Source organism: Copadichromis virginalis, linkage group LG15 (assembly GCF_057382275.1).
Source record: "Copadichromis virginalis isolate Kocher_CV1m ecotype Utaka linkage group LG15, C_Virginalis_male_GT1.1, whole genome shotgun sequence".
NCBI lineage: Eukaryota > Metazoa > Chordata > Actinopteri > Cichliformes > Cichlidae > Copadichromis > Copadichromis virginalis.
This window is the reverse complement of record NC_140632.1, coordinates 28,688,443-28,714,276: the sequence shown is the minus strand read 5'-3', so window position 1 is coordinate 28,714,276 and position 25,834 is coordinate 28,688,443. Positions and strand designations below refer to the sequence as shown.

General features: G+C 38.3%; 1 long non-coding RNA gene across 1 annotated transcript in view; it reads right to left on the bottom strand.

Annotated features, from left to right (window-relative positions):
- Positions 1-6,665: 6,665 nt before the first annotated feature.
- LOC146692672 (uncharacterized) overlaps positions 6,666-25,834 on the bottom strand; it is a 37,777-nt gene continuing 18,608 nt past the window's right edge. The window contains exons 3-4 of the long non-coding RNA XR_014915267.1: positions 18,359-18,505; positions 6,666-7,015 (exon numbers count right to left, since the gene is read on the bottom strand). This is a non-coding gene — a long non-coding RNA (uncharacterized LOC146692672). The remainder of the gene's footprint in view (positions 7,016-18,358; positions 18,506-25,834) is intronic.

The window sequence follows — 25,834 nt, the reverse complement described above, 5'->3', positions numbered from 1 at the left end:
ATATACTCAATATGAGATTTCCACGTCAAATTTTCATCTACTATTACACCCAAAAAACGAAATTCAGTAACTCTTTCAATCACTTCTCCATCAATGGACATAATGACTTCATCCTCCTTTACACGATTGCCAAATATCATGAATTTAGTTTTTGTCAGTTTCAAAGATAATTTATTTACATCTAACCATTTTTTTAATCTTAACATCTCAGAAGTCATAATTTCAACCAAATCTTCCAAATTCTCTCCAGAGCAATAAAAATTTGTGTCATCTGCAAATAAAATATAATTTAAACTTTTTGATATATCACAGATATCATTAATATATAAATTAAAAAGTTTAGGTCCCAAAATAGAACCTTGAGGAACGCCACATACAATCTTCAATCTTTCAGAAGTATTGCCGAGATAATGTACATATTGCAACCTATTTTCTAAATAACTCCTTAACCAATTCAATGCCACTCCTCTCACACCATAGTTATACAATTTAGAAATCAAAATAGAATGTTGTAACGTATCAAAAGCTTTTTTTAAATCAACAAATACCCCCACTGTATATTTATTATTATGGGTTGCAGATGAAATATCGTCAATGAAAGTCAACAATGCTAATGCCATTGATCTATTTTTACGAAATCCAAATTGATTTTCATTTATTAGTTGATATTTTTCAATAAAACTATCAAGTCTTTGCGCAAAGAGTTTTTCAAGCACTTTTGAAAACTGTGACAAAAGAGACACTGGCCTATAATTGTTAAAACTATGCTTATCTCCTGATTTATATAAGGGTATCACTTTTGCCACTTTCATTCGATCAGGAAATACTCCTGATTGTAGCGAAAGATTAAAAATATAGCAAAGAGGAATACTTATACAATCTAAAGTCTTTTTAATTATAACCATGTCTATACCATCACAGTCAGTAGATTTTTTATTTTTAAAATTTTCTACAATTGCTACTATTTCTTTTATGGTAATATCGGCCAAGAATGTGGAATTAACCATTCTATTATCTCCTTTCCAGGCTTCCTCATATTCTGGATCGTCATTTTTCCTAATTAAATTTGCTAAAGTAGGTCCAACATTTACAAAAAAGGAATTGAATTCGTTTACTACTTCAGTCTTGTCTTCGACAACTTGATTATTCTTAATAAAATAATTAGGCCGATCTAAGGGTGTGTTCTTGTTACCCAATACCTCCCTAAAAATATTCCAAATGCCCTTAATTATATTCTTGTTTTCCTGAAAAAGTTTATTATAGTAGTCTTTCTTGGCTTTCCTCAATATTAATACCAACTTATTTTTATAAACTTTGTATTTCATTTCCGCATTCTTAGTTCTCTGTTATATAATCCCTATATAAATTATTTTTCTTTTTACACGCATTTGCAAGACCCTTAGTTATCCAAGGGTTCATATTCTTATTCTTTTTCTTATACTTAAATGATCCCAATGGACAATGTTTATCATACAAGGCCAAATATGTATTTAAAAATGCTCCGTATGCAACGTCGACCTCATTAACATAAACCTCCTTCCAGTCCACTTCCATGAGATCTTGTCTAAACTTGTTAATTGCCTCGTTATTTCTTACCCTTCTATGACTCATGAAACCAACTTCTTCCTTTCTTTTCATATTTAAATCAAAAGTAAAAAAGACTGGTAGATGATCGCTTATATCATTCATGATGAGGCCACTCATAATATTACTCTCCAAACTATTAATTAAAATATGATCAATTAGTGTTTCTGATTTATCCGTTATTCTACTCGGCTTTATGATTAAAGGATAAAATCCTTTACCAAATAATAATTCAAAAAAATCTGACGAAGCCTTATCATTTGCCTCTTTACAAAGATCAATGTTGTAATCACCACATAAACATACAGTCTTATTTCCCTTAGCCTTACTCAATAAGTCTTCTACTGCTTCTGTAAATAACTCAATCTGTGACCCCGGTTTCCTATATATGCACGTTACAATTATATTACTTCTTCTTTCTATATCCAATTCCACTGTCACAGACTCCATTAAATCGTCTATAGCCACAGACACACATTCAACTTTTTTACATTTCAAATCGCAATTAACAAAAAGTGCCACCCCTCCTGCCTTCTTCTTAGTTCTATTTACAAAGTATAAATCGTACCCTTCAATACAGAAATTACAACCCCTATTCTCATCTAACCATGTTTCAGACAGAGCAATTATTTGAAACCTTCGTGAACTGACAGCCCTGTTCCAATTTTTGTTTTGCTTATTCTGCAAATTCTGTGCACCGATCTGGGTCATCCTCGTTGAGATGCTGCAGTAGCTGGAGTTTGTAAGGGTGCCATTTGTGAGTAGCTAATATCCGCCGAAGGGATGTTCGGCTAATGCCACTCTCCAGTGACATGTGCCGAGTGCTACGCTGTGGGCTTTTGCTGAATGAAGCTAGGACAGCCACTGATGTTTCTTCATTAGTGACAGTTTTCTTGCGTCCACATTTTGGCAAATTCAACACTGAACTGTAGCATGGGAGATGGGTGGTCTCGCAGGGTGTCTTGCATTGAAATCTGCTGCAATGACCCCGTTACTGCGTTCACCAGATATCAACACAATTTCGATCTGCTCCTCACATGTTAAACTCTTCGACATGTCAATGGCTGTGAACAAAGAGAAACTTGTAAATAACTCATGAAAGAATAAAGTTACATTGAAAGCAAGCGCACCATTGTTTTTCTTGTGACATTACCAATAAGTTTGATGTGTCACATGGCACTCTTCCTATTGGAAAAAAAAAGTTGTATCCAAGATGGCCGACTTCTAAATGGCCACCATGGTCACCACCCATCTTGAGGAGTTTGCCCCCTCACATATACTAATGTGCCACAAACAGGACTTTAATATCACCAACCATTCCCATGTTATTACGGTGTATCCATATAAATGGCGCACCCTGTACTGCTAGTATTATTATTATTATTATTATTATTATTATTATCATTATTATTATTATTATTATTTGTTTAGGGTTGTTTGCTAGACAACTGAAATTACTCTATGGACACTAGACAAAACAAACAAACAAACATGTAAATATGTTTTAATTTTAGTTTTATGTTCAAATTAATTACGTTTTGGTCCAAAATCTTTTTTTCATTAAAAATGAAAATGATTCAAAAGAAAGAAAAGAAATGAAAGAATGAATATAGAATAAATTGTTTTTGAAAGTAGAAGTTATTCTCTGTCTTCTGACAGAGAATAACTGTCTTCATATTCCAAAATAGGCAGTATCGAAACTTTAGAGAATATCATTAAAAATGCTGCCAGTGACTGGCATCTGGCAGGGAAAGCGATAAGATGAGTTTAACGATGCACCCCCCCCCCCCCCCACTCCGCTCCCAATTGTTTTCAAATTCTGACAAGTATTCCTCAAGACACATGACCTTTCCATCACCTTCTACCAGCCCAACAAGTGTTAATCTGCAACATAATGTGACGGTCCCCAATGTTTAGAAGACCCCTAATAAAATTCTAAATGTCAGACATATTCGTCTGGCATCTCACATCAGTTTTCATTGGAAAACAAGTCACTCATCTGGAAAGAAAAAACACTAGTTCCTAAATGTTCTGAAGGGATTTAAACTAAACCTGATCTGAAACTATTTCAGTCTGGACAACAACATATGGGATGCAGTGCAACAAAAAGGCCTAAAATCTTAAAATGAAATGTAAAGCCAGGAAACAGACAGACAGCCCAATCTCACCAGGAGAGGAAAGAGCTATTGGGATGGAAATTATTTAATTTATCCTGTGTCTGTGAATAAATGAATCAATGAAAATGCTAAGGGTGAGCTAATACAGCTTTAGTGAAGGTGGCCTGAGTGAGGTGGGGAAAGGAGCTGACTGATGCTGGGCAATTTATATTCAGATCGGGTTAGGGAAGCAGTAAGAAACACGATAAAAATTCCACCTTACTTCTTGCTTAAGGGGTTGTTGGACATTAGATACACGTCCACACCTAATATTTAATATCATTACTCTGGCCAGCCCAAATTACAAGGAATGTTGTAGAGAGGAGGAGCATGAGAAATACATTGACATTAAGGACCAGTTACATTTTGTAACACACTAGGATCACCTTCCTTTCCACTGAAGATAGCTGATTGACTTTCTAATGGTTTTCAAGGTTGCTTGTTGTTTGTTAGTTCTCATCAGTTAGTTATACCAGTTCTCAACATTTCCTAACATTTTCACAGTAATATGCTGTCATTTTTTCCCTCGAATAGTTAAGGCTGAAATCTATTGTGCGTATCTGATACTTCAATATTGCTTTATATTTTTTTAACCATGGAACAAGACTTTCCATCACCCTTTTATCTGGCAACTCAGGGGTGTAAACACTGTCCTGCTCACACTTTATAGTGGTTTTGTGGTGCTGCTGGCTTCAACTGAGGATATAGTCGGGTTGTGGAAGGAAGGATCAAGCATTTCAATCCCAGTGACTGGAAAGTTCTTCATCACAGTACTCGAGAAGAAATTCCAGAACAGAGTCTGCTAGTCAAATGTCAGATTTAGGAGGAATAATGTGGTTTTCATTCCACTCGTTGGTCCGCCTCCTTTTTCTCTCCAGGATATCTGAGTATGTGTGGGACTTTGCCCAACCAGTCTATTTGTATTTAGTATTATGTATTTTGCCAACTTAAAGAAGTGGGGGGGGAATCGCACTGCAGACAAAAAATTTCATAATGTTTATGGACAGGATATTTTGGTGGCAAGTGGCTGAAGGCTTAAGTGGTCTCAGGATCTCATCTCTGCTTTTTGCAGATGATGTGGTTCCATTGACTTCATCAGGGAGATGGGGTTTTTATATCTTCTCTTTTTAATTAATTAAACCTTTAACTGTAGGGTAAAAATAACTCTAATAAAGAAATTAACACCACAAATATAATTTGGCAGCATGAAAACAAACTCAACCACAGGGAAAAGCTATATGTTTACAAACTCATCCACTGATTAGGACCAGAATACACCAACTATAGCCCTAGCAGACAGTGAAATGGATGTGCGACATCAGGTCAGGAGTCATGAAGTGTTGTTTTTTTCCTGCCCTCTTGTCAGGAAATTGAAGCAGCATAAAGGGATGTCCTGTTCTTCACTGAGCTGGCTGAGCAGGGGCAGCGCTTGAGAGAGGAAATCAAAGCTTTCATGTAGGAGGACACATGTTTCACAACTCACTGAATCAAAGTGGGTCAAAATCTTTTTTTAGTTGACACTATACAGAGGTGTGACATGTTCATTTAGAACATGCGGGGTTCAAACAAACAAGTCAATGTGGCATTTAAGAGTGTAAAAGCGTTCATCATAAAACTGAGATTAGGAACAATGCTGCTCACTACGAAAAGCCTCAGCATACAAGGTTCCTGCAAAACAAGGAACTGCATTCAGTACATCCATCACCCTCTTCATCACATTTAAAAGGGTTAACAGCGGAGCACTTTTGACTACAGTCTCATTATGTGTGAAATGGACATTGAAAAAGTCATGTTAGACTCTACTGGACTAATCTGTATATGAAAAAATACTAAATGTTGTATTTTATCATATCTATTGGTGTCTTTCCTTACTCTTTTGGCAGCTGAATGTGGTGTCTGTAATCATTTTAGATATAAGATTCTTATTCTATCATGTTTATGCTTTGATTTATTCAGCTCTTCTCTTTTAGTCTTTTTTTAACAAATAGAATTACAGCATGTAACAAGTGGGGAGTAGGACTTGAATCTCATTTCTGCCTTCAGGTCTCTTGCAGAGCCTTTCGCCTGATGATGGTAGCCATGAATGAACTGCAGTGCAACACAGACCTGACAGTCAACTTAGTTAGGCACGAGGTAACCCATATGGAAAAGATATATATAAATTTTATAAAGTCTGTATCTGTCTTGTGTGAAACTTGTATGAAAAGCATATAAGAGTGAAAACAGATATAAGATCCCTTGAAAAATTATGTAATGAAACTTGTATGTTTTGGATACTTACTAAAGCAATGTATGAAAGTAATGAGAAAGTGGCCATTTTCATGAGTAATCACATATAAGTTTTTACTATTTCTTTTCCATATGGAAAGCCTGAAATGATAGGACACGTTTCAAAGCTATCAAAACTCTTTAAGTACGAAACATGTCTGTTTGGAAACACATGTCAAAATGTAATAAGTCACATGACACACTACTGCTTATCTCCAGACTGATCTGGCTCACTCAGTGTAACTACAATATAACTTACAGTAGACACTAAAAACATGTAGGACAAAACTTAACTGGAATACTGCATATTGTTAAAAAATATAGTTTTCTTTTCATTTTAAGTGCATTAACACAGGTTAAAGCAACTTTCTAGAGCAATTGCAATTTAAAGTGTTAAATATCTGCCACCTTAAAGACACAGGAACACAGCAGCTCCTAATCAATCAACCACTGTACGATCTGTGTAGATGAGAGAGCAGTGACTTATATGCTTCACCAAGTTTAGATGCTGCTTTTAACGCTTGTATTAAATACAAGTTACCTTTTTGCTTTGGACTCAAATTATAAGTAGCAAATGATATTGCATAATTAATACTGAAGATTTTAAATTCCTAAACAGTGTCAAGCACAATCACAGTTTTTGTAGTACTGTTACTTGAAAGCAATATAATAATTGTATTTATTACTCAATGAAATTACATGCATTGTATAATGACAATAAGTACAAATTAAGGAGTAAAGACACATGAGTTGACTTGATGCAAACAGTTTATAATCAAGTAATGAACAGTAGTTCTCCTAGTTGAAAAATAATATGTGATACTAATAGCTACCACACAGTCTATATCTCCTGTAGACAAATATAGCTGCGTTGAGAGATGTAGTACCTGATATGCCAAAATCAAAGATGGCTAGGTTAACAGTCATGAGCTCAGGAGGCTTTAACTTGGTCTTCCGTTTCATGGTCATATAAATGACATATCCATTCCCTGCTGCAGACATGATTCCTGAAAAAGAGAAAGAAAGACTGCGATCATACCAATTATCCATTAGTTCAGATTCTTTCCCATCATTCTTCATGGTAGATCAAAATCAAGAGAGTATTTTTTAGTACTTTCCATCAGTTTTGACCAGATGCTCAATACCACTATTTAAACTGCAGGCCCAAATCTTGACAGAGCCTCTGTGTTTCACAAACGGCTAACTAATCTAGCTTGTTAGTTACCCCACAAGTTAGTTTGTGAGTATGATTTTCAACAGGAACACTGAGACTCAAACAATGAGTTTGTTGTTCCTAGTTTTAGAGCCCAAAATTAGACCTAAAACAGAGTGTTGATGTTCATTATTTCAACATGTTCAGAGCAGCAGGACAGGCTAAGTTCTCTCCTGAGAAATGTTATTCCCTCTTGCTTAAATTTTGGATTTTCTTTAATATGAAACTGAAAAAGTCCAAAGAGGTGGCTCACTGTTTGGATTTAAATATTGAAGAATTATGGACTCATTTAGACTTAAATGCATCTACTAAACATATCTACATTGACATGTGCTTTAAAATTGGATCCGGCACCACCAGCACTCTTTATGGTTAATATCAAATATTTTATATAATGTTACATAATTTCAGTTCCATTTTATTCGTGGGTTTGGATGCTAAGCGTAAAGACATATGTTTGTCTATTAATAGAAGGCATAATAACCCATTTTTTATTCCTCACAAACTATGTCACAATGTAACATTCAATTCCCCCTGAAATAACAGCATTACAACTGATCTCAGACGATGGTGAAATACTACAGCAGTAAACTCAGCCATAAGCACACTGTCCTTGAGTTAATCTGAAGGCCACATGAAGCTTAGAGTTATAGAACTAACAGCTGAATTTTCAATTTTTAGCAGCAAAGAAATTTTTAGGCGCCATCCTATTACGGTACTGCGCTGGAATTCACTGAGCTCCTGAGAGCCACCGATTCTTTCTCAAATGTTTGTAGAAGCTGTTTGCATGCATAGGTTATTTGCATGCAGGTTTATTTCAAAATAAAACAGCGTCTCAAAGGCATTGGGGTATTTCCCAGTGGTCTGAGGGTCATTTTAATCTGCTGTGTGTCAAATTGACCAGTGCATGATACAGCTACAGGAAATGAGTTGGGAATTCAGAACACATTACTCTCTCACACTCTCTGTCTTTGACAGAGACACTCGGTACTTTCTTCCCTATCCATGTCTTGTACAACATTTTCCCAATGATATGGATGATATCACAAGATGAAACAGGAACATGTAGATAAGGTTAAATAAGATAAGCCAAATGCAGCTTTATTCACTCTCTGGAATGCCTATGTATTGATGGAGACATAGCGAGATCTCTCCTGAGAGGGAATGCAGTTCAGTATGTTACATAGAATCTGATAGCAAGAAGATTTATGGGTTTGTTTGTGTGAAAGTGTGTGTGTGTGTGTGTGTGTGTGTGTGTGTGTGTGTGTGTGTGTGTGTGTGTGTGTGTGTGTGTGTGTGTGTGTGTGTGTGTTTTGTTTATGAAAATCTAATTAAAAAAAAAAAAAGTAAAACAAAAAAAAGACGAAGAAAACTGTCATTTTCTTAATATTAACCAGGCCTGAATACAATGTGATAATGCAAATCTACTCCTCCACTTAAAAGCTCCACCATTTTAATCAAATGAAAAAGATTCACAAACAGACATTAACTATTTTCATTAATTTTATAATTAATGAAAATAGTGAATCAGAAGAAGTGTCAAAGACATGCAGAAACCACAGTTTAGTAACACTCCATCTCCCCACTGAAATGGCAGAGATTGTGTGGGATAAAGCGGCCACCCCGTCAGCTGCTTCCTATTCAGCATGTTTGTTTTGCACACACATTCTGTTCACTGCTGAATAAACCAGATTCATTTATGAGGGTTTATTTATAAGGGCACTTGAAGGAAAAATAATTTAACTAATAGCACAATGAGTCCACATTTCCATGTACTCATTTGATGCACAGCACCAGGAAAAAATATAATAGCAAAGACACAGTGCCAAGAAGGGGCTGTAAGAGGATTCCCACAAGAATAAAAGGAACAATGGAAAACCACAACAAACAGAACATGAATCCCCCACGCTGCCTTTTGCTCTGTACATCTGTTTCTGTCATCATACATTAAGCCGCTCTATTCTCCGGTATCTCAGTCACATTGTAAGATAGATGAAAATCAAATTAGGCCACCTGTCTTACTGAATTTACAAGCATATACAGTAACTCATCAGTGCCAGGTAAAAAAGATTATCTACTTCTCGTGTTTAAAAAATTTATCTCCAAGATGAAGTAGTGGCCGTGTCTGTTACACAAACTAGATTAAAGTCTACAAAAACAAATGAGTATCTACTATTATAAGCTGCAGAATACAAAGACAAGGCAGACAGCATCTGTGAGAAGAAATATGTGTATGAAAAGAGGACCTTCGTATTCAAAGTTGCAATAATAATCATGTGGTTAAGGTTATCTAATTATCATTGGTTAAACGGGGACCCTACTTGTTAAGTCAAATATTTTGTTGACTCCAGATTATCTTTCTAGTTCTCACTTCCTCCTTTCTTCCATTCATAATTACTATTGATAGTATACTATTGTCTTTTGTCATGTCATCCCTCGTGGTTGTGTTTCCTTGTTCACTGTTCCCACAATCTACTGATATTCTGAGTCCCTGCCCTGTGTATAATCTGGTTTTCCTGTATTATTGTGAATGATGGCACTTAAACTGATATTTTGAGTCATACCGGTTTCCCAAGTGGTGCATTTGGGTCCACGACCTGCCTGTCACACAGCCAACACTTGACATCCCACATTAAAGGCAAATTTAAAACCAATGGAAAATTATATTTCCTGAATATGGTACATGGACGACATATCAAACTCACAGCTTCTATAACCCTATAAATTCCTGTAAGGAGGGATTTTCTCCTTATTTTGTGTTTTAGCACTGAACTATGAAATATCAAAGGTTTTAAAACCATCCATCCATCCATTCGCTTCTGCTTCTCCTTTTCAGGGTCGCGGGGGGCGCTGGAGCCTATCCCAGCTGTCATAGGGCGAGAGGCAGGGTACACCCTGGACAGGTCGCCAGTCTGTCGCAGGGCGGTTTTAAAACCAGTTTTTGGGTAATTTGTAGTACTGCTGTAGTACTACCTCCACTGTAAGAGGAACCTCTGAGTGACTTAATTGTACAGTGACTGATCTAGATCAGTGTGGATGTTGGTGTCTAAGCAAGTTAATGGAGCAACAGTGACATTCAGACTTGATTATGTTATTGAAGAAATACAGCAACATTTTCACTGCGCTATTTCAAACTGCTATTGAGGCATTGACACAGAGCAAAGAATTAATAGAAAAAGAATAAACAGAAATAGGGTTGCAAGAAAGTACAAGTTCACTCTGACTGTGAGTGCAAAGAGCTGCTCCAGTGTCCATCAAGTGTTCTACACGCAACCCGATCTTCCTCCTCCCATTCTGATTACCGTTTTTACATTATTCTCCAGGGCCTTCACAGTAATGTGAAAAACCTATTTACATTAAAAAGAAATCTACTTAACAAGAAGTTAGGGTTCAGAGCTAAGGGTTGGGGTCATCACTGATGATGACTTAGACCTCAGAGGGTAAACAACATTTCTTGCTACTCTGTCATTATAAAAAACAGTAACACACAACAATCACACAGCTCCAATAACAATTTCCTCCTTCTTGTTGCAGCCAGTTTGCTAATTGTATTTCTACTGGCAATGGCAGTGCACATGCACATGCAGTTCGAGAAAGCCTTTAAAGGTGCTGAAGTTACATACCTGGAAGAATCTGTCAGAGAGTCTCCAGACCTCTTTGGTCCTCAAGTCACTTGGAGTACATAAATGCCAACATAAACTTTAATTCTGTTATTAGTTGCCATCCTTGTGCTTAATGCTCCTTCTATTCACGAAGAGTTATGTTTGTGTGAGTTGTTATCATTTAATGACAGAGGCTGTCAAGAGAAATTAGCTAGCAATTAAAAAAAATTAACAGCCACAGACAGCCACAAACTCGGGTAATGTATGTTAATGTCATTAACGTATAATTACAAACACTGCAGAACTCAAAGTGAACACTATCAGCATGGGCCTGACATATAAAGAACAAGAAATGTTTACATTTCCAAAAATGTATCTAAACATGCGTTACTCATTTGGTTTCACTTTGCAGCTGTTTTTTTTTTTTTTTTTTTTTTTTTACTTTTTCCTTAATGAAATCATATCATGACAAGCTGACAGCAGTACCTGAACCCTGACAGTTCAACAGAGTCCAACTTAAGAAAATACCTCTAAATAGATAAAGATGGGGGAAAACCATCAAGCTGGCAACACATAAGCTGAAAAGTGTAAAAACAACAAAATACAGAAAAAAACTGCACATTCCTGAAATCAAAGAGCACAGCAACCTGAAATTAATTACAGAAACATCAGAGTCTGGCTGTGTTTCAGCCACAGGCTCAACAGGAACATTTTTAGAAACTACAAGTGGTTACTTTTCAGTTAAGGTTTCACACATATATTTTGGTCTTACAGTTCTGAATTTACTGTTGGATTCAGGCAGACAGATTTACCTCTAGTAAATGGTTTGGGGAAATCAAATCTCCTACTTCATGGAAATGAGCCAAAGGGAGAGCAAACAGACATTAACTTATTACACTCTGTTTTTATCTTCTCTTTGTCCGATAACAGGCTATATTTGCCATGCGTTTTAGATTTGGGTTGTGGTTTGTGTTAGCAACTGTGTTCTGTGCTGGCACTGATGTCATTATTTGTTTCCACTATGTATTAGGGCATTCTGTGCTTGGTTGTTTTCCATCTTTCCATGTCCTTTAAAATCCTACACGTGTGTTGTAAATTTGGTGAAGATGTTTTTATCATGTGCATGTGTTTTGCAGATTAAGAGTACAGTGAAATCTACAGACACTGGTGTGATTGAAAATATGTGAGCCTGAAGGTCTCATGTGACTTCCAGCTGATGTTATCAGAACACATTTTGCTTTTGTGGGGAGTTCCAGGCACTGGCTGTGCAAACTGCTTCTGTGCACATTACCCTTTTGCTATTTTCAGCTTGTAAACAATGAAAATCTCACAAGAACAAGAGTAAGCAGTTAATTTTCCCAAGGGGCCACATGAGAAACTGGGACTGTTGTGGAGGGCCACGGCATAAGATGAAGTGAATTGCGAGCTTCCTCGTGCAGCCCTCCACAACATCCCCAGTCCTAGTTTCTAATATGGCCTCTTTGGAAAATTAGTTTCCCATCCTTGTTATAGGGCAGCATGTGTGTAAGTCTGTCATTGTTTGAAGAAATCATCAGTTTGAGCTGCTGTCACTGCTGCAAAGCAAGGACAACTCTTTTCTGTGTATTAAAACTTCTTTGACTATAAGTGGGTCTTTGAAGCATTGAAACATGTTATCCGAATTATGAGATTTGTCTCTGTTAATGACAAACACAAGGTTTCTTCCTCATTAACCCTTGTAGCTTAGAACAGGACAGGGAAGATGTGGGTGGCTGAAAGATTTAAATTCACACTCAAGTAATTACATTGCTAATAGGAAACCACAGATGGACTAATTGTGCATCTCTAAATACACAGTGGGGGATGAGAAAGAAAACAGACAGTGAGAAGTTTATTTCACTTATATTCTGTAGTCCCATGTTTTCTCTTTAACATCTCAAGTTAGAGCTGGACTTAAAGGCACATGCTAAATAGGCATTTTTCCATCAAAACTAGAAGATGTTAAATTTCTAATTAAGTCTCATACACTTTAGTCTGACAATTTTGTGTGTAACCCTCTGGGGACTAATTACAACCTTACTGTTACTCTCACTTGCTGCTTGGCTAGACTGTTTAGGCAAAAACGTCTAGGGCATACTTTTGTTCTTCACTTGCTATTTGTTCCATTTTATTCCAGTTCTTTCATTTAATACCTGCAATTAAAACTTTTTTTCATATAATAAAAATGTAACGTTAAAGAAAGAAGTAATTATGTGTAGTACAAGAATTTAATTACAGCTATTAGTGCTTTTGATATGCCCATTAATACTTAATAGACTGTGCATCTTCATTATGCGGCTCAAATATTATGCGGCTCAAATGTCTCTAATGTCTGCATTTTCCAAAGTAGGGATTAAGCTAAAAGAGCAACAACAGTTGCCAATATTCTATTTCTTTAACATTTTTTTGACACTTTCCCCCGGGTGACAATATGCACTCACAGCATGTAGACGATGACAGGAATTTTACTGAGGAGACTGTGGTTTGTTCTGTAGTTGTCAGGCCGAGTTTCACTTACGAATTTCCCTTGCTGTTTGGCTAGATTTAGGCAAAGACTTCTAGAAGCAAGCCTCGTGACCTCATAACAAATCTGGGTGGTTACTTTGAATCCCCCCAATCTACATCAATCAGGAGAGAGCTACAAATTCAAATCTAATGATCAGTGCAATGTAGAATTGCCAGTGAAATCTGATAAGAAAAACAAACAAACAAACACTTGAAGTGTAATCATACCGCCCATAATATGGTTCAAAAACATCCCCCAAACATGTACTTCTAATATGTCTAATATAAAGTGCCTGCCCATCCCACTAGACACTGAACAAAAATGTATGGTACAGTACAACAAGAAAAAGTAGAAACAAGAACAAGTCTGCAGTACTTTTTATATTCACTACACTAATGAGTAGTACATGACAGATTAAGAAAAGGACTTTTCTAATGTACAAATAATCCCTTTCACAAAACCTACCACATGTTACATGTTGAAGTGAGATGAGTCAATCTCAAAGCAAAAATAAAATATGAGTTGTTATTACTAATATTTGGAATATGTAGCAAGAAAATAAAAATAATAATGCAAAGCAAGACTGTTTCAAAACTTCCAGGTACCAGATCACAATATCACATATAACAGCTGCTTGCTTCATCGACAGGGTGCCACAGAAAACACTTTCTTGTGTTATTTCACATGTTGCATCATTGTTTCAAGTTTCAAGTTTCATTGTCATGTACAGATAAACAGTGTAGCCACATTTACCCATAATGAAATTCTTTGGCTCGTGCTCCTCAGCTTTACATAAGCATATAGAAAGTGTGCAGTTATATTAAGAAGAAAATAACAGAAAATAGCAGTAATAATAATAACAATGATAAAAGAGAAACAGAGAGAAGAAAAATTTAATATTTAGAGAATTTAAGACAAGTTGGTATTTACAGTTTGTGCAAGAGTATTTACAGGTTGTGCATAACTTGTGCAATGAGCATTTAATTGGCATTTGTTTAAGTGATAGTGTGTAGTCCTGTAATTGTAGTGAGTGTGTAATCGTGTGTATAGAATGTCAGCAGTTCAAAAGCCTGACGGCTTGTGGGTAAAAAATGTCTCTGTGTCTGCTAGTGCGGGTCTGAATACTCCTGAACCGCCTGCCGAACAGTAGGAGTGTGAAAAGTCTGTGGCTGGAATCAGAGAGGATCCACTGCGTCTTCCTCATGCAGCACCGTCTATAGAGATCCTGCATGGCTGGCAGATCTCACCACCCTCTCTAGAGCTTTGCGGTCCAGAGCATTACAGCTGCCATACCAGGTGGTGATGCAGCCAGTAAGAATACTCTCAATGGTGCATCGATAGAAGTTTGTTAGTATTCTGTCCAGCCACTGGCAGGATTTCTGGATGTCAGCCACTTCCTCTATCTCCCAGTGGTACATACCGTGCAGGGGCCTATCCTTCCATGATAGTTCCTCCTCTTGCTCTTCTTTCTTGGGTTTCTGCTGCCTGAGGTATTCACTGAGCACGACGTACGATGGAGCTATTTTCCTGATGTACTCATCAATGTTCGTTTCTCATCCTGTGTCTCATCCTGGACCATGGTTCTGACACTCACTAGTCCATGCCCCCTTCCTTCCGCTTAGCATACAGCATCTGGGTGCTTGACTTGGGGTGAAACCCTCCATGTGGTATCAGGAGCTTCCCGGTCTTGATGTCAGTGGCTTCTTTCACCTCCTTTGGCCAGCTTATTATCCCAGCAGCGTAACTGATCAGGGCAGGGCATAGGTTTGATAGCCTGGATCTGGTTCTTACCGTTCAAGCTGGACTCCTCGGGACTGAATAGAATAAACCCTCATTATCCCACGGATGAGAAATTTCGGTGTACTTAGTGGTTGCAGCTTTTCTAGCAGCCTCTTCGTTGTTCCCATTTGCCTGCAGGATCCCCAGGTACTTGTAGCCGCCCTTCGATCCCCTCAGTTGTGACTAACTTCCCTCTCTGTTACCAACCCACTACACTTCTCCAATCCAAACATCCAAATGACATTCCAAGTGTAGTGTATATAGAGTGGTGCTGTGGATCAGTGAATCGATGTGTCATTCACTCTTGACATACAGCTTAATGTTATCTATGTATTGGAGGTGGCTGACAACTGCTCCATTCTGTAGTCGGTATCTGTAGTAAGTCTTGTCAATAATTATGCAAAACATCAGTGGGGACCGCGCATCTCCTTGGTAGATCCCACACTTGATGGTGACTTGTGCTATGGGCTATTTCTTTCTGTGCCCCCACTTAACACACTGTTTGCTGCTACAACTACACATGTTTCTTTTCCAAATATTTATTTATAAGTGACTTATGTATGTATGTATGTATATATATGTATATATTGTACTATTCTTAGTTAGCGTATTGTCTGTCTTGTCTTAATGTTGGTTTAAAATGGAGCACTGTAACAAAAAATAATTTCCCCCAGGGATCAATAAAGTATTCTGATTCTGATTCTGATTCATGTATTGAGCCATGTGCCTGTTCATCTTAGCTGCTCTAAGCTTCCATGCGGTACTGAGCCAGGTTATTGGCTGGTAGGTTCGTTTGTGCTGCCAGACGCTCATGGGATGCAGTGAGCGTCTTCAACCAGTAGCCGTGTCGGGGCCTGGTGCTGCCCAATCCTTCATGCAGGAGACCCTTTCATGGATGCCTGCCGTATACATTTTTCACAGAGAGCAGACCCTGTCTGTCAGTGATATTCAGGTTTACAGACAACCCATTTTAACACACACTAATAAGCTGACTACATTTTTTTTTTGTCAGACATGTGACTTAATGACATGTCATTAAATGAGTCAGTGTGTGTGATATGTAAGATTGTGTAAAATGTGTATCAGCAACTAAACTAGTCTTCTGCTGACATTTTAATTTGGTGGCCTGTTAATTAGATCATATCCAATTTACTCCCATTGCAAAATTTGACATTACAACAACATTCATTTCACTCAAAATGTGAATTTTAGTGAAATGGTTTTCACTACAAACAATAGTGTTGTAGTGTTCTTGTTATTTTCAACTAAACTCATTTTGTGTGACCAGCAAGCCCCCCTGCAACGCAAAGTTCTCCAAAACAGTGCTTCGAACAGCTAGGATACTGCACAGAACTCTCAAACTCTCAGGCCTCTAATAGAAGCTGAGCAAGTTTGTTTTTTTTAAAAAGCAGTAAAAAGGTAATAACATAATAGCTACACATGGGTCATTTAACAAATGCAAAGTACTAAGCATCAGGGCCACACGTTAGTCCTAAAGTCTTCCTACCTTACACTATCCTTGTAACTGGGAACGTCTGACTTATGTTATGTATTGTAGTTTCTAGAAAACTAATTGAAACATACCAATTCTTATTTAGGGAATACTGCAGCAAAAATTATAGCAGAGATTTGAAAAAGTCCTCCCTAGGGACCCCAAAGCGCTTTACACATCCAGTCATCCACCCATTCACACACACATTCACACACTGGTTGAAGCGAGCTACAGTTGTAGCCACAGCTGCCCTGGGGCAGACTGACAGAAGCGAGGCTGGCATATCGCGCCATCGGCCCGTCTGGCCAACACCAGTAGGCGGTAGGTGAAGTGTCTTGCCCAAGGACACAACGACCGAGACTGTCCGAGCCGGGGCTCGAACCGGCAACCTTCCGATTACAAGGCGAACTCCCAACTCTTGACCCACGATCGCCCCGTAAAATGTTACGTTTTTGTTTTTCATACTGTCTACACCAGTCCATAAGGATGGAAATAGGAAAGAAAAGAGAAGATAATTCAAAAGTTAGGATTCCATGGTAATGGATCACATGTTGAAGGTAATCAAAGGGCAGCAGCTTTCTCAGAAAATTCATTTGCTTGCGTCATTTACCTCAAAGTCTGAAATGTATTCTTTTAGTTTGCTGCTTACAATGAACCCTATTTAGCACAAATGGCCTCCATTACAAACCTGAATTTGTACTTCTGCGAAAACATGGTTACATAATTAAAAAAAACGAAGGGACAAACAGTATGTCAGTTCACAACTTTTACCGTGACCAAGTGTGATCTTAACAATGACTTTTTGTACTTCTGCCTGCTTGAAGCGTCTCCAGAAGGTCTTTGATTTTCTCAGAAAAAAGTCAGGAATCTGATATTCTGTTGGGCTTAAGAAATTGCAGTCACTCATCTTCACATTAAGAAAACATTCTTTGGGGAAAAAAAGACCAGGAGACCAGCCTTTAACATTACACGGAAATGATACAATTTACAGTCTGCATACTTTCCAATTGCTGTGCTACTCGTTTCTCATACGGTATGTGTACCTGGAGAAAATACACAGTGCAGATTTACTAGCTGGGACGACTCATCGTTATACTGCAATCAAGCACATATAAGAGTGCCAATGGTCCACTCACATGACACAAATTTATAGACACAGAGGCAACCATTTCATTACAATAATGACTCATGCAATCTAACAAACTCAAAAAGGAGCATCCGTAGGTTTAAGTAGAGACACTCAAAGGCTTTTGTACTCCCTGTATGTGTATAAATGTGACCAATTTCATAAAACCAAAAACTTCTGATTTTTAGGTAGAGGGTTTGAGTTAGGGTTAGGATTTAGGTCATCACGATCATGCCTCAGACCTCAGAGTTTTTATTTATTGTTTTCATTGTGTAATCTCAGTTACAACACTATGTTCAGCAGAGCATAATATTTTTCATCATATACGTCACACTGACACCATGTCCAAGTGTTATGGAATTTCCCATTTTCCCTACGGGACCATTGTACACCTCCATATGAGTCAGTTAAAGTAAACCCTAACCTTTTGGACCACATTTTGTTGTACAGGACAAGAAAATCAAACTGTATGTTGCATCTTTTTACGTTTGTTAAAGTTAGTTAAAGCAAACTTGAGTCTGTTTTCTCGTCCAATAGAAGTAGGACATAGAGCTAAATGGTAGAAAATCAGACATTTATGCAAACATGATGATTCTTCTTAACAAAAGACTCACCTATGATACAGACGTAAAGGGCTGCAACAACGTCCGCCTCCCTGGAGAGTCTTGAGGCGAAAGGGTCACCACGGAGGAGATAATGTGGGAGGTATGAGGGATGTGGCCACGTTGCGTTCTCCATCACTGCCATCAGCAGAGAATGTCCTGTGAAATACAGGAAAAGGCTAAAACAATGGAGCTGTTTCCTTAAGTTGAAAATTGTTCACAAGCAAACATGTAGACATCAGGTAAGGACACATAATCTACATTTCCGTACTGCATTATGCAAACCTGAATGCTCCATATGCGCCTAAGTCAGCTGCACAATGTCACAAGTGTCAACATTTCTGTTCGACATTAATGTAGCAGTCAAGGAAAACTCACTGCACATTTTTCCTGACTTCCAGAGAAAGAACAAAATTAAAACTCTCCCACAAAGAAGAAGAAAACATCAACTTCCATTAAATCAGTTCTAGTGCCTACCAAAAGAAATCAAATTTAAAAAAAAAATAGGGGAAAAATCGATAACAGTTGTAGTGTGCTCGCATGGGTTACAAACAGGGCAAGAACCTTGATAAAGCATTGTGACAACATGCTGAAAATTCAGAGTTTTTCGTTTTTGAGTGCTCTGGTGTTTGCTGTGGTTGCCAACATGAAAGTTGTCCACAGTCCACTCCCTGATTAATTTGGATAATTCAAAGTAATAAAAATAGCGGACTTCCGGCTGGCAGCGAGCAGAATGGCGGCGTAATTTCTGAGCTCCTCAGGGTCGAGCGAATTCTCCCTTAATTTCAAGTTTTCTGACTACTTCTATGTTTAAAACAATGCCGGGGGGGAGGCAAAGAAAAAGAACAAGAAGATACATGAACCAACTGAACAGTATTTTCCAGAAGAACGAGAGGACACGCACGCTGATATGGCAAACTCCGATGAAGAAAATGGCGAGGGGACCAATCTCAATTCTTTGCAAGAGGTCATATAAAATATTAGCCAACAAATCTTTGACCTCCGGACGGAGATGAAAGCTGACTTCAACGCATTCAAAGAAGTCTTCAGGCGTGAGTTGAAAGACAACCTGAAGAAATTCAAAGAAGATATGAACTAACAGCTAACGGCTGATAAGCTAGCAGTCCAAGAATACGACGAGAAGCTTGAGGAAGCTGAAACACGAGTGGCGGGGCTTGAAAGCTGGTCAGCGGTGGCCTACAACGCGCTGAGACAATCGCTAATGGGGCAGAGGAAACTAACCGAAAGGCTAGAAAACCTTTAGTCTAGATCGAGAAGAAATAACCTGCGAATCTACAGAGTCCCCAAAGGAGAAGAGGGCAGCTCGGTAATAAGCTTTGTTGAAAATGTGATCAGAAGAAAGAGGCTAATGGCTGATGGCACTGACCTACAAATACAACAGGCTCACCGATCCCTTGGTCCTAAGCCAGGTGCTGATGCTGCTCCCCGTTCCATTGTCGTCTGTTTTCTTCAGTTCAAAACAAAGGAAACTGTCCTCAGAAACGCATGGCAGAAGAAGATCCTTGTCAAAGACAAACCCATTGGTTTCGACCATGACTTTACTGCTACGGTAGTACAACAGCGCCGTGCACATAGAGAAGTGAAAAGCACACTTAAACAAAAGGGCAATCTCCATTTACAAAACTCTGGAACCACTGGGACACAGGCCCTCAGGTGTACCACAGTCCGGCGGAGGCGGTACGAGAGATGCAGCGGAGAGGATTTACGGTGGAGGAGCCACACGAAAGAGGAGGATTTGACCCTATGTCTCTACTGGAGCAAGCGTCACCATGGCAACCCGCGACCCGGAGAAGCAACAACGGAGCCATTCAGAGAGTGCGCGACAAACTACAAGGAAACAGAGAAGGGTTTGACTTTATAGAAACTATTTCAGTGTAGGGGCAGATAACGTAATCACTCCAAATATGTATCTGGCTCTCTTGAATAATTAATATGTTCTTCATAGTTCAAGTTGTGTATAATTGCTATACCTTGAGGTAGCCAACAACTTAAGATAGGATGAGTGTGACTCAGATCGGGGTTCTCACGGATTCTAAGAGAGGGCCCTCACTTCCAGTGAGGCTCTCCCTCTCATCATTGTGTGGGGGTGTGTCATTTACCTCATATTGGGAGTCATATTGCAATGTTGTTCGAGTTTTGAATTCTACAGTTCTCTTTAATTGTTCATCTATTTGTTCTACCATGTTTTGGTTTAGGTTTTGTTTGTTTTTGAGGTCAGTGGTGGAGGATCATTTTATTTCCACAACAGTATACTATGTCACAGTGTCTGGAATTGATGTTGCTTAACGGCCTGGGAAATCCAATCAAAAGAGCCAGAGTATTAGCAAAAATTAAACAAGAATGCAAAAGGAAGAATGTCATAGAGTGTTAGACTGTAGAATTGGGGTAGCGGATGTCTCAGATCATAACACGATTTTTCTGACAATTCAGTTGGACTCACTTCCAAGGAAAACTGTTTGGCGCCTTAATGTAGGGCTTCTGTCACGGCCAGCGTGTGGAGAGTGTGTGTGGTGGACCCAGGCGCGAACACAGGCGAAGAGACGGGAGTGAACTTAAACTGAAAGTGAGCCTTTATTTGGGCTGATGCAAAAGGGAGTAGACAAAACATAACAGGGACAGAGACTGCAACTAACAAAAAACCTAAACTGGAAAAACACTAACCTGACTGAAAGGAATAACTATGAACAGAGTGCTGTGCAGATGCATGGAAACTGTGAACCAAATGGCGTGACGAAAACAGACACGAACATGACCTGCACGGAACCTCATCGTGTGGCTGCATGAAAAACAATATAAACCAAATCTGAATGAATCTATTACAAATGAACATATTAAACAAGAAATAGATACATTCATTAAAGAAAGGATTCAATGAAAGCCATTCTGCGGGGAAGCTTGATAGCAAAAGCTTCTTTTGTTAAAAAAAATAATAATAAAAAATTGAAAAATATAATCAGCTGACAAAAAATTTTAATTAATTAGGCTTTCCCGTCATATGCTTATGGCTGGCACAACCTTCATGGAAGCCCATTCTATTTATCCCGAAGTAAGACATGATATCAGCAATCCAAAAATGAAATATAGCAGTTACAGAGAAGAACTCCCTTAATGTTGTTAACCAATGGCAATGGGAAGCAGCCAAGTAAGCCAAAATTACTATAGCAGTTGGGAAACCAATAAACCAAATGGCAAAAAGACATGCAAAATAGCTCACTTAATTCCAAAAGTTACATTAGATTATACACTTGCACTTTTGGAGGTAGAATAGGTTGTGTAGGCACTACTTGAAAACTTGAATTTGTAAAATTTAATACCTTACTGTCAAATATTCATTACAGCTATAATGTAAAAATGAAAAATGTTATGCTGTCTTAGCAAATAACAACATCGACCTTGGTACAACCGATGGTTAAAAAAAAACTCTTTCTTAAATCAGCCAATAATGTTCAGTATGTGTGGGTTGCCAATAAGCCTCTGAGATTAAGTGGGATGTCATGAACCATCAGGTTCGATCAGGAAAGTGGACCCAAAAATGCAGACAAACACGGGCGAGGAATGCTTACAATGAATTTTAATCGTAAAAGCGACCTAACGCGACAAGGGGGGGGCCAATCAGGCTAGTTGTAGGGACGGGGAGGAGGTCAGTAAGCCGCGGAAATATTCTGTAACAGAGGAGGAGGTAGTTATAATCTGAAGGGAAAACTGGAGCATAGATAACTAGGAACTGGAGAATTGTTCGCCTTACTGTGCCAGTCCGGGTTGGAATCACTGAGGGGAGGGGAGAGGTCCGTGGAAAGCGTCTGGAGGGTCCCAAGCAGAAGCGTGGGGGTTGGCTGGGAGGCGGGGACTGTCCCCGTAAGGTGAAAACCAGGATAGGAACTCCGCTGTACGAAGGGAAGACAGAAATTACTCCGAGAGCTAAGTCACACAAGGAAAACCACAAAGGGAAACGTCATTTACTAGGCTCAGTTGAAGCACCGAAGTCCCCGCCCCAAAGGGATGGTACATCAGCCACAGAAGGAGACACCCTCCAGGTACCCCCACGGACCATGACATGGGAATGCTGAGGTTCATGTCTCATGAACATCTACTTAGGCTACGTTCACACTGCAGGTGTTAATGCTCAATTCCGATTTTTTGATCAAATCCGATTTTCTTGTCTGCTTGTTCACACTACAAATAAAATGCGATATGCAAACGCTCTCTAGTGTGAACGCTTAAAGCGGCCCGCATTCGCAAAAGAAGATGTCACACACAACGCGCTCTGTTTAGACCCAGAGCAAACAATATTGTTTGACTGATGGACCTTAATATAAAGACTTCGACTTTACGTTTCCCAATTTTTGCTTTAAGTTATTTTGTTATTTACATAATAATGTAGATAACCTAATAATTATCCTTATTGCTGTTTTAGAGGAGCGGTGCTTCAAAGGATAGTTGCAGATTTCTGCCAGAATCTGCAGATTATACAGTATAAATACAATGTTCACGTTTCTCCAACGTTGTCTTCCCAACAGTTTCACTGACATCTACGCTGGATGGCCAAGAAGCGTTCGCGATGTCTTCTCGGGCGCTTCTCCGGAGCTGATAATTGGTGTCTGTCTTGTGTCAGTGACGTAAAAGACGGATTTAATGCGACATGACCGTTCAAACAGCAGTCGCTTTCTAAAACATCAGATATGTATCAGATTCAGTACCACATACGAAAGTGACCCAGATCGGATTTGAAAATATTGGATTTGTGCCATTCACACTGTCATACCATGATCGGATATGAATCGCATAGGGTCAAAAAAAATCGGATTTGATGCAGTGTGAACGTAGCCAAAGATATGAGCATGTTTGTCAGTCAAAAGTCTTAACGGCCATTCAAGTACAATGACAATACCATGAGAGATGTAATAAAAGGAAGCATTTTAGACAATGCCACTGATGGAAAAGTCTTGACTGGAGGTCATAGTTTTTGTTGCCTTAAAAAAAAATATACAAACCTGAAAGTCATGTTGTTATAAGCACAAAGCTTCATAGATACGCATATTAGGGCTATAATACAGTTCAAGTTTTGTTATATAGCCCAAAATTAATTTGAACTGATCTGAATCAAGACCCAATTTTATTTCATTCAAACAACACTATTATAAAATGCATTTGCCTTAAAACATAGTGTTTAAAAAAAAACACTGTGAACAAATACTACTATGCTAAAATTGCAAGCTTCTTTTAATCTCTTGGTTATGTTTTTACTCAGTCCAGTTTCATTATCTATACAGCCTGACTTTGGCTGTTTCTGACCGTCTCCAGGTGACCAAGCTCTGACTCAAACTGTTATGTGCAGTATTAATTCAAAAGCTGAAGCTAAAAGTGTTACGCTTTTTAGTGTAACCTGTTGCTGTATGAAGCATGACTGAAATTAATTAAGTGCGTTTTGGGGGCCTCTATGAGCTTTAGATACTGTTCAATCATCTATAGGAGGACAGTCATCAGAAAAATGCATAAGTGTATCGATTTGTAAGCTAAATGAAATGAAAAATGTTAAGTTTTATGTGTTACATACAAGTACTGTACAGTGCTTAACAATTTTTTTACAGCACCTACCATAAGAACATAGAGGAAAAAATAGAAATATAATAATAGAAATATAAAACTTGTTTAAAACAAAAAATGTATTGTTATTTATTAGGCAAATAACATAATTAATTAATGTTTTTATACCTAAATTTCAGCAGATACATGGGTCTTCTCTGTGAATCAGAAACGACTCAAGCATAACATTCAACCTCTAAATGTTTCTGTTCTGGAATGCAAGTAAATAATGGTTCATCTTCATCAAAAAAATAATAATGTGCTCTGCTATTTTCTTCTATTTTTATGACAACAATTACATTTAAGCAGTTAAATATTATTTTGCTTAAAGAGCTTAAATATACTAATAAATTAACCCATTACAGACATATAAAAATGATTTTGGTATAATGCTGTTAATTCAGGCCACCTGTGGCATAAACCACAGTGGGTAACCCTAACCCTAATGCTTTTATAGCAGAGTGAAGCTGACCCCCCACCCACTTGAAACGTAAAGGCAAATAGGCGGAGCGGTTAGTGCTACGTTTGTGCAGATTTGTGCAGGTAAAATTAGCGTTTGTGCTGCTACGGTTTCCGAGATATTAAACTTTATTTTATAGGTCATTCAAAGGTCACCATCCCCCCAGACTGCTCCAAAACAGGCCAAAATGGTCTACTTTTTTAGTGCTACGTTTGTGCTGATTTGTGCAGGTAAAATTAGCGTTTGTGCTGCTACAGTATCTGAGATATTAAAAGTTATATTTTTTGCTGATGACATCACCATCCCCCCAGACTGCTCCAAAACAAACCAAAATGGTCTACTTTTTTAGTGCTACGTTTGTGCTGATTTGTGCAGGTAAAATTAGCGTTTGTGCTGCTACGGTTTCCGAGATATTAAACTTTATTTTATAGGTCATTCAAAGGTCACCATCCCCCCAGACTGCTCCAAAACGGGCCAAAATGGTCTACTTTTTTAGTGCTACGTTTGTGCTGGTTTGTGCAGGTAAAATTAGCGTTTGTGCTGCTTCTGTTTTAAAGATATTAATGAAAATGTAAAGGTCAACCAGCCCCCCCACATTACCCAAATCCAACAAAAGTGGTATCAAACGTTTGTGCTACGTTTGTGCTGGTTTGTGCTGCAAAGATTTTCGTTTGTGCTGCTATCATTTTAAAGATATTAATAACAATTTCTAGAGGTCATCAGAGGTCAACCAGCCCCCCCACATTAATTAAATCAAACAAAATGGGTGTCAATCAACTGTGCTACGTTTGTGCTGGTTTGTGCTGCTAAAATTTTCGTTTGTGCTGCTTCTGTTTTAAAGATATTAATGAAAATGTAAAGGTCAAAAGGTCAACCAGCCCCCCCACATTACCCAAATCCAACAAAAGTGGTATCAAACGTTTGTGCTACGTTTGTGCTGGTTTGTGCTGCAGAAATTTTTGCTTGTGCCGTTATTATTTTAAAGATATTAACAAAAATTTTTAGAGGTCAACCAGCCCCCCCATATTAATGGAATCAAACAAAATGGATGTCAAACGTTTGTGCTGGTTTGTGCTGCAAAAATGTTTGTTTGTGCTGCTAACATTTTAAAATGTTTAATAAAATAACGTCTTGATGCGTGCTTAATCATCCAGGTAAGTAAATCCCAAAAGGTTGATTCTGTTCATCTGGACATTTTCAGTTGGAGAAACGTTTCGTCACTCATCCAAGTGACTTCTTCAGTCTCAGCTGACTGCAGGTTTCCCCAACCTTATAAACACCCGTGAGTGAAGTTGCCCCCCCTACCTTCTTCAAATCGAACAAAATTGATGTCAAACATTTGTCCTGCAAATTATTTTGTTTGTGCAGGTTATGTTTCCCTAATTTTATAAACAGTACATGTACAGTGAGAGAGAGATGTTACA